The sequence below is a fragment of the Engystomops pustulosus genome, chromosome 10, assembly GCF_040894005.1.
Source record: "Engystomops pustulosus chromosome 10, aEngPut4.maternal, whole genome shotgun sequence".
NCBI classification, from domain to species: Eukaryota; Metazoa; Chordata; class Amphibia; order Anura; family Leptodactylidae; genus Engystomops; species Engystomops pustulosus.
In genome coordinates, this window is record NC_092420.1 from 2914439 (window position 1) to 2923733 (window position 9295).

Here is a 9295-nt window from a genome sequence, read left to right on the forward strand (position 1 = left end):
GCCCGGGGTCCTCTGGGGTCACACACTGATTGTGGGGGAGTAGTGGCTGCGCCCGGGGTCCTCTGGGGTCACACACTGATTGTGGGGGAGTAGTGGCTGCGCCCGGGGTCCTCTGGGGTCACACACTGATTGTGGGGGAGTAGTGGCTGCGCCCGGGGTCCTCTGGGGTCACACACTGATTGTGGGGGAGTAGTGGCTGCCCCCGGGGTCCTCTGGGGTCACACACTGATTGTGGGGGAGTAGTGGCTGCCCCCGGGGTCCTCTGGGGTCACACACTGATTGTGGGGGAGTAGTGGCTGCGCCCGGGGTCCTCTGGGGTCACACACTGATTGTGGGGGAGTAGTGGCTGCGCCCGGGGTCCTCTGGGGTCACACACTGATTGTGGGGGAGTAGTGGCTGCGCCCGGGGTCCTCTGGGGTCACACACTGATTGTGGGGGAGTAGTGGCTGCGCCCGGGGTCCTCTGGGGTCACACACTGATTGTGGTGGAGTAGTGGCTGCGCCCGGGGTCCTCTGGGGTCACACACTGACTGTGGGGGAGTAGTGGCTGCGCCCGGGGTCCTCCTGGGGTCACACACTGATTGTGGGGGAGTAGTGGCTGCGCCCGGGGTCCTCTGGGGTCACACACTGATTGTGGGGGAGTAGTGGCTGCGCCCGGGGTCCTCTGGGGTCACACACTGATTGTGGGGGAGTAGTGGCTGCGCCCGGGGTCCTCTGGGGTCACACACTGATTGTGGGGGAGTAGTGGCTGCGCCCGGGGTCCTCTGGGGTCACACACTGATTGTGGGGGAGTAGTGGCTGCGCCCGGGGTCCTCTGGGGTCACACACTGATTGTGGGGGAGTAGTGGCTGCCCCCGGGGTCCTCTGGGGTCACACACTGATTGTGGGGGAGTAGTGGCTGCCCCCGGGGTCCTCTGGGGTCACACACTGATTGTGGGGGAGTAGTGGCTGCGCCCGGGGTCCTCTGGGGTCACACACTGATTGTGGGGGAGTAGTGGCTGTGCCCGGGGTCCTCTGGGGTCACACACTGATTGTGGGGGAGTAGTGGCTGCCCCCGGGGTCCTCTGGGGTCACACACTGATTGTGGGGGAGTAGTGGCTGCGCCCGGGTCCTCTGGGGTCACACACTGATTGTGGGGGAGTAGTGGCTGCGCCCGGGTCCTCTGGGGTCACACACTGATTGTGGGGGAGTAGTGGCTGTGCCCGGGGTCCTCTGGGGTCACACACTGATTGTGGGGGAGTAGTGGCTGCGCCCGGGGTCCTCTGGGGTCACACACTGACTGTGGGGGAGTAGTGGCTGTGCCCGGGGTCTTCTAGGGTCACACACTGATTGTGGGGGAGTAGTGGCTGTGCCCGGGGTCTTCTAGGGTCACACACTGATTGTGGGGGAGTAGTGGCTGTGCCCGGGGTCCTCTGGGGTCACACACTGATTGTGGGGGAGTAGTGGCTGCGCCCGGGGTCCTCTGGGGTCACACACTGATTGTGGGGGAGTAGTGGCTGTGCCCGGGGTCCTCTGGGGTCACACACTGATTGTGGGGGAGTAGTGGCTGCGCCCGGGGTCCTCTGGGGTCACACACTGATTGTGGGGGAGTAGTGGCTGCGCCCGGGGTCTTCTAGGGTCACACACTGATTGTGGGGGAGTAGTGGCTGCGCCCGGGGTCCTCTGGGGTCACACACTGATTGTGGGGGAGTAGTGGCTGCGCCCGGGGTCCTCTGAGGTCAGGGATAAACATTCAGTGTTTACCAGGGGTCGGTCCGGGGGTCGCGGGTTTCTAGCAGAATATTTGAGGACAATGGTTCTCTGTCCGCTCCTCCATTTAATATTCAGTCTGGAAACCTCAGCGACCACAGACACTTCCCAGGGGGGCGACCGTGTACTGCCAGTGACCCCTCACCTGTAGATGGCACATAGCCACCTACCTGCACCCAGTACATGGGGAATACACACAGTGATGTCACAGTACAGGGATAATACACACAGCGATGTCACAGTACAGAGATAATACACACAGTGATGTCACAGTACAGGGATAATACACACAGTGATGTCACAGTACAGGATAATACACACAGTGATGTCACAGTACAGGGATAATACACACAGTGATGTCACAGTACAGGGATAATACACACAGTGATGTCACAGTACAGGGATAATACACACAGTGATGTCACAGTACAGGGATACTACACACAGTGATGTCACAGTACAGGGATAATACACACAGTGATGTCACAGTACAGGGGATAATACACACAGTGATGTCACAGTACAGGGATAATACACACAGTGATGTCACAGTACAGGGATAATACACACAGCGATGTCACAGTACAGGGATAATACACACAGTGATGTCACAGTACAGGGATAATACACACAGTGATGTCACAGTACAGGGATAATACACACAGTGATGTCACAGTACAGGGATAATACACACAGTGATGTCACAGCACAGGGATAATACACACAGTGATGTCACAGTACAGGGATAATACCAGTGATGTCACAGTACAGGATAATACACACAGTGATGTCACAGTACAGGGATAATACACACAGTGATGTCACAGTACAGGGATAATACACACAGCTATGTCACAGTACAGAGGTAATACACACAGTGATGTCACAGTACAGGAATAATACACACAGCGATGTCACAGTACAGGATAATACACACAGCGATGTCACAGTACAGAGATAATACACACAGTGATGTCACAGTACAGGATAATACACACAGTGATGTCACAGTACAGGGATAATACACACAGTGATGTCACAGTACAGGGATAATACACACAGCGATGTCACAGTACGGGGATAATACACACAGTGATGTCACAGTACAGGGATAATACACACAGTGATGTCACAGTACAGGATAATACACACAGTGATGTCACAGTACAGGGATAATACACAGTGATGTCACAGTACAGAGATAATACACACAGTGATGTCACAGTACAGGGATAATACACACAGTGATGTCACAGTACAGGGATAATACACACAGCGATGTCACAGTACGGAGATAATACACACAGTGATGTCACAGTACAGGGATAATACACACAGTGATGTCCCAGTACAGGGATAATACACACAGTGATGTCACAGTACAGGGATAATACACACAGCGATGTCACAGTACAGGGATAATACACAGAATAATGTCACAGTACAGGGATAATACACACAGTGATGTCACAGTACAGGGATAATACACACAGTGATGTCACAGTACAGGGGGATAATACACACAGTGATGTCACAGTACAGGGGGATAATACACACAGTGATGTCACAGTACAGAGATAATACACACAGTGATGTCACAGTACAGGGAGAATACACACAGTGATGTCACAGTACAGGGATAATACACAGTGATGTCACAGTACAGGGATAATACACACAGCGATGTCACAGTACAGGGAGAATACACACAGCGATGTCACAGTACAGGGATAATACACACAGTGATGTCACAGTACAGGGATAATACACACAGCGATGTCACAGTACGGAGATAATACACACAGTGATGTCACAGTACAGGGATAATACACACAGTGATGTCCCAGTACAGGGATAATACACACAGTGATGTCACAGTACAGGGATAATACACACAGCGATGTCACAGTACAGGGATAATACACAGAATAATGTCACAGTACAGGGATAATACACACAGTGATGTCACAGTACAGGGATAATACACACAGTGATGTCACAGTACAGGGGGATAATACACACAGTGATGTCACAGTACAGGGGGATAATACACACAGTGATGTCACAGTACAGAGATAATACACACAGTGATGTCACAGTACAGAGATAATACACACAGTGATGTCACAGTACAGGGATAATACACACACAGTGATGTCACAGTACAGGGAGAATACACACAGTGATGTCACAGTACAGGGATAATACACAGTGATGTCACAGTACAGAGATAATACACACAGTGATGTCACAGTACAGAGATAATACACACAGTGATGTCACAGTACAGGGATAATACACACAGCGATGTCACAGTACAGGGAGAATACACACAGCGATGTCACAGTACAGGGATAATACACACAGTGATGTCACAGTACAGGGATAATACACACAGTGATGTCACAGTACAGGGATAATACACACAGTGATGTCACAGTACAGGGATAATACACACAGTGATGTCACAGTACAGAGATAATACACACAGTGATGTCACAGTACAGGGGGGATAATACACACAGTGATGTCACAGTACAGGGGGGATAATACACACAGTGATGTCACAGTACAGGGATAATACACACAGTGATGTCACAGTACAGGGATAATACACACAGTGATGTCACAGTACAGGGATAATACACACAGTGATGTCACAGTACAGGATAATACACACAGCGATGTCACAGTACATGGATAATACACACAGTGATGTCACAGTACAGGGATAATACACACAGTGATGTCACAGTACAGGGATAATACACACAGTGATGTCACAGTACAGAGATAATACACACAGTGATGTCGCAGTACAGGGATAATACACACAGTGATGTCACAGTGCAGGGATAATACACCCAGTGATGTCACAGTGCAGGGATAATACACACAGTGATGTCACAGAACAGGGATAATACACACAGTGATGTCACAGTACAGAGATAATACACACAGTGATGTCACAGTACAGGGATAATACACACAGTGATGTCACAGTACAGGGATAATACACACAGTGATGTCACAGTACAGGGATAATACACACAGTGATGTCACAGTACAGAGATAATACACACTGCGATGTCACAGTACAGGGATAGTACACACAGCGATGTCACAGTACAGAGATAATACACACAGCGATGTCACAGTACAGGGATAATACACACAGTGATGTCACAGTACAGGGGTAATACACACACAGTGATGTCACAGTACAGGGATAATACACACAGCGATGTCACAGTACAGGGATAATACACACAGCGATGTCACAGTACAGGGATAATACACACAGTGATGTCACAGTACAGAGATAATACACACAGTGATGTCACAGTACAGAGATAATACACACAGTGATGTCACAGTACAGGGATAATACACACAGTGATGTCACAGTACAGGGATTATACACACAGTGATGTCACAGTACAGGGATAATACACACAGTGATGTCACAGTACAGGGATAATACACACAGTGATGTCACAGTACAGAGATAATACACACAGTGATGTCACAGTACAGAGATAATACACACAGTGATGTCACAGTACAGAGATAATACACACAGTGATGTCACAGTACAGGGATAATACACACAGTGATGTCACAGCACAGGGATAATACACACAGTGATGTCACAGTACAGAGATAATACACACAGTGATGTCACAGTACAGGGATAATGCACACAACGATGTCACAGTACAGACATAATACACACAGTGATGTCACAGCACAGGGATAATACACACAGTGATGTCACAGTACAGGGATAATACACACAGTGATGTCACAGTACAGGGGATAATACACACAGCGATGTCACAGTACAGGGATAATACACACAGTGATGTCACAGTACAGGAATAATACACACAGTGATGTCACAGTACAGAGATAATACACACAGTGATGTCACAGCACAGGGATAATACACACAGTGATGTCACAGTACAGAGATAATACACACAGTGATGTCACAGTACAGGGATAATGCACACAACGATGTCACAGTACAGACATAATACACACAGTGATGTCACAGCACAGGGATAATACACACAGTGATGTCACAGTACAGGGATAATACACACAGTGATGTCACAGTACAGGGATAATACACACAGTGATGTCACAGTACAGGGATAATACACACAGTGATGTCACAGTACAGGGATAATACACACAGTGATGTCACAGTACAGGATAATACACACAGTGATGTCACAGTACAGGGATAATACACACAGTGATGTCACAGTACAGGGGATAATACACACAGCGATGTCACAGTACAGGGATAATACACACAGTGATGTCACAGTACAGGGATAATACACACAGTGATGTCACAGTACAGGGGATAATACACACAGCGATGTCACAGTACAGGGATAATACACAGTGATGTCACAGTACAGGGATAATACACACAGTGATGTCACAGTACAGGGATAATACACACAGTGATGTCACAGTACAGGGGATAATACACACAGCGATGTCACAGTACAGGGATAATACACAGTGATGTCACAGTACAGGGATAATACACACAGTGATGTCACAGTACAGGGATAATACACACAGTGATGTCATGTTGTGGAGATGACTGAAGGATTTTATCAACTGGAAATTTGTCTGGTCCCTTCTTGTGGATTCACTTGTCTCGGCTCCTACCTGCTGAGTCACAGCAGAGGATCCGCTACTGTGTAACATCTGATAATTATTATTAGTGCAGGGAAAGTAGGAAAAGCTAAAAATACTGCCCTTTCCTTCCTGTTGTTGATGACGTCCTCCCACATCTGCTCCGATACCGTTCCATCTGGACCTTCCCTGATCCCTGCAGAACATCTCACCCTGACATGGAGAGGTCACCCAGCTTTCCAGAGTCCAGAATATTTGTAGTCTTTTTAAGGGTCATTTAATTTGTGGAGTAGTTTCCCCTTATACAGAGATTCTAGTGCAGTGGTGGCGGACCTATGGCACGGGTGCCGGAGGTGGCACTCAGAGCCCTTTCTGTGGGCACCCAGGCCATCACCCCAATGCAGAGCTTGCCAGCGAGGACTCAAGGCTTCCTCCTCCTGTGGTCCAATACCCGGACGTGCCGCGCTCAGCTCCATTTTAAAACAACATCCTTGGCTGCCAGGACAGGAGGAGCGGGAAGGGCTGGATAGAGACAGATTATTGTTGGAGCTCCTGCTCTGGGGCCCCTGATTCTTCCTCTTCAGTGGACCCTGGGGGGAAGCTACAATCCAAATTTCTCCATCATCTTTCTATTGTATTGGTGACCTCAGGATGCCAATACGATTAAAGCCTGTGATACAGCAGGTGGGTGAGGCGCGGGCTGCTGGGGGCAGATGAGGCGCGGGCTGCTGGGGGCAGATGAGGCGCGGGCTGCTGGGGGCAGATGAGGCGCGGGCTGCTGGGGGCACATGAGGCGCGGGCTGCAGGGGCACATGAGGCGCGGGCCGCTGGGGGCACATGAGGCGCGGGCCGCTGGGGGCACATGAGGCGCGGGCCGCTGGGGGCACATGAGGCGCGGGCCGCTGGGGGCACATGAGGCGCGGGCTGCAGGGGCACATGAGGCGCGGGCTGCAGGGGCACATGAGGCGCGGGCCGCTGGGGGCACATGAGGCGCGGGCCGCTGGGGGCACATGAGGCGCGGGCCGCTGGGGGCACATGAGGCGCGGGCCGCTGGGGGCACATGAGGCGCGGGCCGCTGGGGGCACATGAGGCGCGGGCCGCTGGGGGCACATGAGGCGCGGGCTGCTGGGGCACATGAGGCGCGGGCTGCTGGGGTAGATGAGGCGCGGGCTGCTGGGGCACATGAGGCGCCGGCTGCTGGGGCAGATGAGGCGCGGGCTGCAGGGGCACATGAGGCGCGGGCTGGCAGCGCTCCACAACTTCCTTCATGGAACATTAGTGAATTCCTTCTCCCGGGCGGAGGACGATGGAAATGAGATCAGCCGCACAGTTTACTTTTATGTGGTGAGATCTCATTTCCATGTAACGGGGAGAGGCACAAGTGCACAGACCCCAACACCCACCCTTAAAGGGATGGTCCACAGGAAAACCAGATCCCTGCTGCACCTGGGCCCCTGATCCACTCCTGCTCCATGTCACAAGGCAGTGACTGTACTGCTGCCGGTCATAAGTAGTTACATAGAAATCCAACAGGGGAAGATTAAAGGGGACCTGTCAGCAGCTGTGACCATACAGACTACAATCAGTTCTATATATTGTCCCTGGAGAGATGTGTAATCGGACCTCACACTGCTGTGCTCTGTGCTCTCTGCAGCCAGTGTTATGTATTGTCCCTGGAGAGATGTGTAATCAGACCTCACACTGCTGTGCTCTGTGCTCTCTCCAGCCAGTGTTATGTAGTGTCCCTGGAGAGAAGTGTAATCAGACCTCACACTGCTGTGCTCTGTGCTCTCTGCAGCCAGTGTTATATACTGTCCATGGAGAGATGTGTAATCAGACCTCACACTGCTGTGCTCTGTGCTCTCTGCAGCCAGTGTTATGTACTGTCCATGGAGAGATGTGTAATCAGACCTCACACTGCTGTGCTCTGTGCTCTCTGCAGCCAGTGTTATGTACTGTGCCTGGAGAGATGTGTAATCAGACCTCACACTGCTGTGCTCTGTGCTCTCTCCAGCCAGTGTTATGTAGTGTCCCTGGAGAGAAGTGTAATCAGACCTCACACTGCTGTGCTCTGTGCTCTCTGCAGCCAGTGTTATATACTGTCCATGGAGAGATGTGTAATCAGACCTCACACTGCTGTGCTCTGTGCTCTCTGCAGCCAGTGTTATGTACTGTCCATGGAGAGATGTGTAATCAGACCTCACACTGCTGTGCTCTGTGCTCTCTGCAGCCAGTGTTATGTACTGTCCATGGAGAGATGTGTAATCAGACCTCACACTGCTGTGCTCTGTGCTCTCTGCAGCCAGTGTTATATACTGTCCCTGGAGAGATGTGTAACCAGACCTCACACTGCTGTGCTCTGTGCTCTCTGCAGCCAGTGTTATGTATTGTCCCTGGAGAGATGTGTAATCAGACCTCACACTGCTGTGCTCTGTGCTCTCTGCAGCCAGTGTTATGTACTGTCCCTGGAGAGATGTGTAATCAGACATCACACTGCTGTGCTCTGTGCTCTCTGCAGCCAGTGTTATGTATTGTCCCTGGAGAGATGTGTAATCAGACCTCACACTGCTGTGCTCTGTGCTCTCTGCAGCCAGTGTTATGTATTGTCCCTGGAGAGATGTGTAATCAGACCTCACACTGCTGTGCTCTGTGCTCTGTGCAGCCAGTGTTATGTATTGTCCCTGGAGAGATGTGTAATCAGACCTCACACTGCTGTGCTCTGTGCTCCCTGCAGCCAGTGTTATGTATTGTCCCTGGAGAGATGTGTAATCAGACCTCACACTGCTGTGCTCTGTGCTCTCTGCAGCCAGTGTTATGTATTGTCCCTGGAGAGATGTTTAATCAGACCTCACACTGCTGTGCTCTGTGCTCTCTGCAGCCAGTGT